The 8,744-nt window shown below is 41.0% G+C and overlaps 2 pseudogenes; both read left to right on the top strand.

Moving 5' to 3' along the window:
- The first annotated feature begins 3,916 nt into the window (after positions 1–3,916).
- Positions 3,917–7,660, top strand: LOC123591871 (annotated as a pseudogene).
- A 241-nt stretch (positions 7,661–7,901) lies between these two features.
- LOC123591446 lies at positions 7,902–8,461 on the top strand (annotated as a pseudogene).
- The last annotated feature ends 283 nt before the right edge of the window (positions 8,462–8,744 follow it).

The following is an 8,744-nucleotide window of genomic DNA, read 5'->3' as shown; positions in this document are numbered from 1 at the left end:
GGCACATGCTATGAAGTGTCTACTGATGTGCTTTATAGGTTAGGGCTCTTACGTCACACGAACTTGCCAGTCTACGCTTCTGATCCCTGTAAATGCCCCAGTGATGTGGAAGAGGACAACTGGAAGGGCAAGGCCGTGCAAGAATGGCCTGGATCATTCATCCTCAGCAGAAAGATACGGCAGCCGGAGTCCTTCTGACAGGAAGCAAATTTGGCCAGCAGGCGGAAACAGAATTATTTGGATTAAGGACTTTGTTGTGCTTGAGGGATGGTGACTTGGTGGTCACCATAATTTGAAAAAAGGTTTTTCTTATATTCAATATAAAGGAATGTTTTGTATAAGCCTGGTTGTGAATCCCCAGAATAAAATAGTATGTAACATTTTTAGCACATATTTAATTGGCAACAGAAAAATGAAAAGCACTTGACTTATAATGTTGAAATCGTATTCTGGTTAAAATCAACTCCCATACAAGAAAATTTAATGTGCTTCACCAAATGCATATTTTCATGCAAAATAAATGTATTTTAAAGTTATATATCCTTAATTTTATGCTGAAATGGTACTTGCAGTCCACAGATGCATTCCCCTCCCCCACCCCAGCAAATTAATTTTCAGTGAAATGTTTTCAAAGCATTTTCACTTGTATATGCTTCAAATTAACAATTTGAAGCAAATAGTAATTGATTTATTGACATCTGATGGATTCATGCTTGTGTTCCTTGGTTTGAAAATCTTGTTAAAATGTTGTTAATAATCTATGGATATACATTTTAAACAACTGTCATTAAATTTAGAATAACTGTCATTAAATAAGGAGAAGTAAATTTAATAGTGTAGTTGCCATATATTTAAATACCAGTGGATGATTAGAAGCAGATTTATTGAGGGTTTAATCAAGGCTGGATAGATTCATGCCTTTTCAGCAACTATATTCATTTTATATTCTTTTGCTTCATTTTTCTATTTTAAAATGAATGGTTTGTAGGTATGTGAACTAGTCTCATATCAAAAGCTGAAGCACCAATTAATTAGTACCAAAATATATAGGATGCGCTATGCTGCTCAAGATAATTCAAGACTGTATATTAATCCTTGCTGAAGCCGGTAGAGTCTTTCCCGAAAGACCCAGAGAAGCCCAGAGAGGAATGGCCGTTAGGAAGAGAGAAGAAATTCACCTGATTTTGTTCATATTTGCCACTTGGTAAAACAGTTGTCTAATCTCTTTTAAAACGCCTTTGATTCTATGGCTAAAATATCAAAGACTGATACTTTTAACAACACGGTTCAGAAATGTCAGTTTGATACACTTGGACTATCCTGTTTTAGTTTCATTTTATTTTGAAAGAACAAGACATATCTTCCAAACTATCTGGAGAGGTTGGTTTCTTTTCGCCAGGCTTCAGCCCACCCTATCCCGAGTTTGAAGCATTTTGTTAGATGCCTTTGATCTTCTGTTTGACTTCTGCTTCATGGAAAAATGCTCATAAACCTTCAGAGAATGGCTTTCTTTACTTTTAGCTTTATTCAAGTATTATAAACAGTGGACAGATCTATAGCAAAACGATTTTAAGAGCACTTAGGACCCACATGCTAATTTATTTGCTCACCACCAAAAAGGCTTGCTTGGTAAAAAGAAGTTTAAAAAGTTCAACTTGGCTTCATGAAAAAAAAAAAAAAAAAACTCCACTTTTAAGTGGCTAAAAGGATTGCGTTTCGGGTTTTTTTTTTTTCTTTTTTGAAATATTAAGATCTCTAAAGCAACAATCTTTTTAAAGATGTTATGCACAAGGATTGGCATGACGTTTGAAATGGCTTCAAGAGTTCCTGTTACTCTTGACATGCTGGCAAACACTTCACAGATGTGCTTTCTCACTGCAGCCCCGACGAAGAGAGAATACAAAATCCGCGACTACAAACAAGTCCCCGCATGTCTTAATGCTAGGGCAAGAGTAGGCTGGAAGATGTCAGGGTGAGATGTCCTCTAATCCATCATTACTCCAGCCTAATTGTTGCTTCTCCACAAATGATGGGATCTACCAATTGAGCTCCACGTTCTTGGATGTTGGATAACAATTGTGGTTTCAGATAAAACAAACAAACAAACAAACAAAATTAGAAATCTCTGCCATTTGGCATTTTGCAATTCTGAAGACATCGTTCAGTATAAAATGTGGGAAAGGTTTAGAGATCGTTTGTGCTATAGCTTTTTATTTTTTTTATTTTTTAAATTATTTAAAATTTTTTTTCTAACATTTATTCATCTTTGAGAGACAGAGTGTGAGTGGGGGAGGGGCAGAGAGAGAGAGAGAGAGAGAGGGAGACACAGAGTCTGAAGCCGGCTCCAGGCTCTGAGCTGTCAGCACAGAGCCCGACGCAGGGCTCGAACTCACGGACGGTGAGATCGTGACCTGAGCCGAAGTCAGACGCTTCACCGACTGAGCCACCCAGGTGCCCCTATGCTATAACTTTTTAAAAATGGAGTCTTCTAGAGCTCTACAGGAGTTGCAAACTGATGTGTCCTATGCTGAATCAGTACTGATGAGGGACTTTATTTGGACAACCGCTTAATTTCATGTTAAGATTCAGATTTCAGCTTCAGCTCTAGCAACACTGGCATTTTCTCCAGCAACACCAACTGGAAATTGTAGCGGCTGCACATTTCGTAGGGACTGTTTAATTTTTTAAAGAATTTTCTCCACTTTTAACCATGACACTGGGCTTCTTGGCTCATTTACCCATGGTCTTCAGGTGGCATTTGGGTCTGTGACTCCTGTAGCGTAATATCACTCTGAAATACTAATGATGTTACTGCTGTGTCTGTATGAGGAAGTCTGAAAAATTTAACTTCTGTTCTCAGGAGATACCCATTATGCAAAACTGATCCTTGTTCTTTAGCAGGACATTATGTTGATGCAGAAGTTGCTTGGGAAATCTACAAACCATTCTCTCAATGGATCTGAATCAGTGGCCTTAGTCATTGATGGTGGAGCTTCAGGGTGGTAAGGAGTTCTACTCTGGGCTCAGTGGGAGAACCATCTCTCGCCATGTGGGTGGCATATAATATGCAAACCCCCAAAAGAATGCCAGTTCCGGGAGGACGACTCCTTGTCAAATTCTGTGTACCTGGAAAAGTGTTTGGCATGCCCGCGAATATTCTGGAATGAACTAGATGGATTATTTATGGAATGTTCAAACTTAACTTGAACAGGAAATAGTTTAAAAATGGCCATTATTATTATTACTGATCACTGAATGCCTTCTATGTGTTAGGTAGCTTACAAGCACCATTTGATTTATTTCTCACCGCAATTCCACAGGAGAGGTGTTGTTTACCTGTTACATATGGGAACACTGAGAATCAGATTTTTAATGTCTGGTCATATGCCTAGAAACACCAGTGGTAAAGGCAGAAGCGCGGGCAGCTGCAGGTGGCGCTCTGGCTCCTTAGAGCCAAGCCCGCTGGGCTTCCGCCTGGTACCTCGGTGAGGCCAGGGCCCCTAGATCTTGCCTCTCCTCCGGTGAGGCCAGGGCCCCTAGATCTTGCCTCTCCTCCGGCGTGTTGGGGACAGGTTAGGCGACAGCACCCGCTCCTCTGAGGAGACACAAAGGTGGTTCCCCAGTGCTCAAATTTCTGGACCACCTTTGCTTTCTCCTCTCCGACGTTGGACAGTCCTGTCCCCATTCTCTTCAGCCTCCCCAGAACTTCTCGCCCTAAATCTCCCCCACACGGGTGCTCCCCACCTTCATGAACCAGCTTTTCCCCTACTTTCCTCATTTTCTTCATCCTCTTCGCGCTCCTGGGATCACACTTTGAGGGCAGCCTTTGAAAAACGGAAGAGTGGACCAGAGCGTGGTGGGGGTGGGGTGGGGTGGGGTGTTAAAAGTCCGGGGGCGTGCCAGGGAGGGAGATACGATGGCTTCCTCATCTGGCAACGAGGACGCTCTCACGATACCTAGAGCTGCTATCAATAAGATGATCAAAGAGACTCTCCCCAAGTCTGGTGGCCAACGATGCCCGGGAGCTAGTGGTGAGCTACTGCACTGAATTCATTTACCTCGAATCTTCTGAAGCCAATGAGATTTGCAACAAATCTGAAAAGACCATCTCACCTGAGCATGTCATACAAGCACTAGAAAGTTTGGGCTCTGGCTCTTATATCAGTCAAGTAAAAGAAGTTTTACAAGAATGCAAGACTGTCGCATTGAAAAGAAGAAAGACCAGCTCTTGTTTGGAAAACCTTGGCACTCCTGAAGAAGAGTTATTGAGACAGCAGGCAAGAATTATTTGCAAAAGCCAGACAGCAACAAGCAGCATTGGCCCAGCAGGAATGGCTTCAAGTCTGCTTGACTCCAAAATATATGTTCTTTCTTGGGGTGCCAGGGTGGCTCAGTTGGGTGAGCATCTGACCCTTGATTGCAGCTCAGGTCATGGGATCGAGCCCCGGGTCAGGCTGAATATGGAGCCTGCTCAAGATTCTCTCTCTCTTTCCCTCTGCCTCTCCCCTGCTCACTTTCTCTCTCAAAACAAAACAAAATATGTGTTCTTTCTGCTATTCTTTGTTTCCTTTTAAATAGAAGATCATATTTGGAAACATGAAGTGATGATGGAAAGGTTCTGTCTAAAAGACACCAAAACATCTGACAAATTGCTGACATCCTCAATTTAGTCAATTAGCTTGGCTATTTATTCCACAAAATCAGCAGTTTGTGAGTTTACCGATCAGTTGTGGACCTTGTAGGGGAGCTGGGAGAATGGAGCACGCAAGAGTTAATCTGTGAAGTGGGATCAGAAAGGTTACAAGACTGCCCACATTGAATTGGTTATTCAGCCTTAGGCCCTCTCCTCTCACCTAGCAAGTGGCTTTCCTGACCCCATCCTTTTTCATCCAGAGCCTAAAGGGTTGAATTTTCTCAGGGTGTCCCCTTTACCTCTGATTTGTCCCACTATGGCTTAAAAAGGTGGCCAAACTCCCAAAGCTTTTGGCCTTCCTTGTTTCATGTTGACCTGTCTACTTTATCTCAGATCTCCATCTTGGTACATCTACCTCTGGCCTGGTAATCTTGCTCCAACCTCTGATTTCTCCCCTAGCCTGGAAGTTTGGTGTTATGTATTTTTGACCTTGAACAGTAGCCAGATCCAGTTAATCCAACGATAGGAGTGTAGCTCACAAGACTCAAGGCAACTGACTTTAGTTGGACTGATCTGAACTGGTCAATGTAGCATGAGTCTTGGAAAGTTGTTTAACTTCTGTGGCTCATGATTACATTTTCCTCTCTTCTTCACAGAGTTGTGGGAACAGCTTTAATGGTGCTTATAAAGTTGTTAATTGAAAACGCTCATGGGGGCACCTGGGTGGCTCAGTCAGTTAAATGTCCAACTTCAGCTCAGGTCATGATCTCATGGTTTGTGGGTTTGAGCTTCAAATCAGGCTCTGTGCTGACAGAGTGGAGCCAGCTTGGGATTTTTTGTCTCTCTCTCTGCCACTTACACTTTCTCTTTCTCTCAAAATAAACTTTTTAAAAAATTAAAAATTAAAAAAAAAAAGAAAATGTTCATGAATTCAAGGTTGTATATTAGTAACATTTTAAACCAAGTTTCTATTAATTTATATCTAAAAATAATTACATAGGTATAATACAAAAACAGTTTTCACATACAAAAATCAAATAATTATGAAATCCAAAACAGAGAATCAAAACTGAAGCAATGTATAAAATGATAACCATTAAGGGAAAATAATGAACAACTCATTTGACTTTTTTGGATAAAATTTTCTTAGATAACATTTTTATCTGTATCTCTCACCATAATTTTTTCATTAAAAAATAGTATAGTTTAGGTATAGTAAAATTCACCCTCTTTAGTAAAAGGTTCTATGAGTTATGTCAAATGCATAGTCACATAACTACCACCATATTAAAAATATATAATAGTTCCATCACACCAAAATATTTTCTGTGCCTCTCGGTAGTCAGATTCTACCCTCAACCCCAATCCCTTATAATCAGTGACAGCCAATATAAAATATTTGGATTCCCTAACCATTTGCAGATATCATCTGGCTCTTTTCACACTGCCCTGTGGGAATTGGGATTAGAGTATCAGCACAAGAAAATACTGATATTCTGGTGATTGCTATCACTATAAGTAATGAAATACTTTTCTATGATGCAAGAATCTTGTGCCCTCCGCCAGCATCCATGAAAACAGGGCAGGTTAACTTGTTTATTTGCAAGTATGGTAAAATTTGAGGCCATTTATATGATTCTCGACTAGCTTATTTATTCCTTTCCAATATATATGTCTTATTTTTTTTTTCTTGCCTTGTTGCATTGGCTAAAAATTCTAGTATGATGTTGAAAAGGAATTGTAGGAGGGACACCTTTGAATTGTTCCCAATCTCGAGGAAGGTGGGACATCCAGTTTCTCACTCTTAAGTATGACACAAGGTGTTGGTTTTGGTAGATGCCTTGTGTCAGTTTTAGATGTTCCCTTTTATTCCTTGTTTGCTCAGTTTTTGCTGAGGATTTTTTTCATCTTTGTTCAAGATGGATATTGCTTTGTACTTTTATTATAGCATCTTTTTTTGGATTTTGGCATCAGAATAATGCTGGCATAATTAAATAAATTGAGAATTGTTCCCACCTTTTCTATATACAAAGTCTGGAAGAGTTTGTACAAAGTGGTGATTATTTCTTTCTCAAACATTTGGTAGAACTTACAATGAAGTCATCTGGGCCTGGAATTTTCTTTTCTGAAAGGCTTTAAATTAGAAATTCAACATCTTTAAAAGATACAGGACTAGTCAAGCTATTGATTTCTTCTTGAAGGATCTTTTTTTAGGATGCTTAAGATCATTGGTTGATAGTTCCAACATCTCTGTCATGTTTAAGCGTGATTCTGTTGATTGCTTTGTCTCTTAGAAGTGTGTTATTTTTATTTGCTGCTTTGTATGTCTTGCAATTGTTGATTGAAAGCTGTACATCTTATGTAGAACAGTACAGACTGAGGTTGATAATGGGCATGCCTTTTATTTTGCTAGGCCTTTAATGTGTGGGAAATCGTTCAAGACAGTAGGGGTGGGTTTGGGTTATTTTCCTGCTATGTTTACAGTCACTACCACAAGCTTCAACTTCTAGCATTACCTTGTGTTTAGGGTAAGGAGTGGTTTGCCAGAAGGTTTTTCTTAATATCTTCTTCACTCTCAGATTTAAGTCTTCCCATTATGCCTGTGCCTCACAAAGGGCTCTCTCCATACTTTTGAGGACTGGTTACCTGTTTCTTGAGTTTGCTAGCCTGGTGTTGGGAATGGACTGGAGGTGTGTTTTATTGTTCTGTTTCAGTCCCAGTCTTAGATAGGTGCTCCATTCTGTGTCTTAGAGGTGGGGCCTTCGCAGTGATTCTTCTCACCCAGAAGTTGGCAATCTCTAATGATCTGAGCCTAGATGTATTCCTCCCTGTCCCCAGAGGGTTTTGTCTGCTCCTTTTCTCACCTGCAATGTGTCTTCATCTGTACCTTGAGGGTAACAGGGTTTAATGCCCTTCCTCCAATGGGATAAGGCTTTTATTCTGTAGGAGACATATGAGAGGATATGGGAAGATCTTCATGCCTTCATCTCAGTGGATGCTCTTTCTTTCTCCAAGGATGTACCATAAGAGATGCTTCTTCAGATTTTCATTCTATGTCCAGTTTTTCATGCACACTCAGTGAGGTCTGTGAGAGGGCCCTGTGGGGGGGGGGGGTGTGTGAATTTCTCTATCTCTGTGGCTCTCAGCAGTTCTGTGCTTTCACTCTAAACTTTATACCATATACTCTCACACTTGACCTTTAAATGTTCGTTAACAATTTCAGCAAAGTTTTTAGTTTTCCCAAACTGGCAGAGCAGGAGGTGTCAGTATGGAAGTTGACATTTGCCACAACAAAGACTGAAAGGTTTGGTGCAAAGAGCCCAAGGACCAGGGCATCTACTTGAGACCATTGGTCAGGTTGTATGGGTTTCTGTCCAGATGAACCGACTGTACCATTAGCCAAGTTGTGTTGAAGAAGTTGTTCAAGAATTGCACCAACCGGCCACCTCTGTCCCTCCCCTGGATGATCCGTAAGATGAAGCTGCCTGGCAAGGAAGACAAAACAGCTGTGGCTGTAGGGACTAGAACTGACGATGTGTGTGTCAGGAGGTGCCCAAACTGAAGGTGGATGTGCTGCAAGTGAGCAGCCATGCCCAGAGCTGCATCCTCAAAGCTGGGGGCGAGATCCTTGCCTTTGACCTGTTGGCCTCAGACTTCCCCAAGGACTGTGGCACCATCTTGCTCTCTAGTCCATGCAAGAGCTGAGAGGTATACAGGTATTTCAGCAAGGTCCCAGGAACCCTGCACAGCCGCACCAAATCCTGCATGTAATTCAAGGGCCAGAAGTTGGAGTGGCCCAGAGGCTTCAGGGCGAGCCTTGGCCACTAAAATGAACCTCCCATCCTGCCTTGTTATTGAAAAGATTTTGGATGCTAAAAAAAACCCCCAACTTTAGCCAAATTTTTCTTACCAGCTTGTATAGCCTCTGGTGTTTGCTGCAGCTAAGTAGGTGCTCTTCCTGGAGGCACCTTTGTTTGCATTTCTTAAATTAACTATTTGCCCTCGGACCACAGCTCTGTGATAGATTCAATAAAAGTTGGATTTTTGTAAATTATCTAGTCTTTTTTTTTTTATCGTAAGTATGGCGTGATGTCCTTTCCTGTTTTGTACA

This window comes from Leopardus geoffroyi, chromosome B4, assembly GCF_018350155.1.
Source record: "Leopardus geoffroyi isolate Oge1 chromosome B4, O.geoffroyi_Oge1_pat1.0, whole genome shotgun sequence".
Taxonomy (NCBI): Eukaryota; Metazoa; Chordata; class Mammalia; order Carnivora; family Felidae; genus Leopardus; species Leopardus geoffroyi.
The sequence above is the reverse complement of the archived record's forward strand: the minus strand, read 5'-3'. Positions and strand labels throughout refer to the sequence as shown.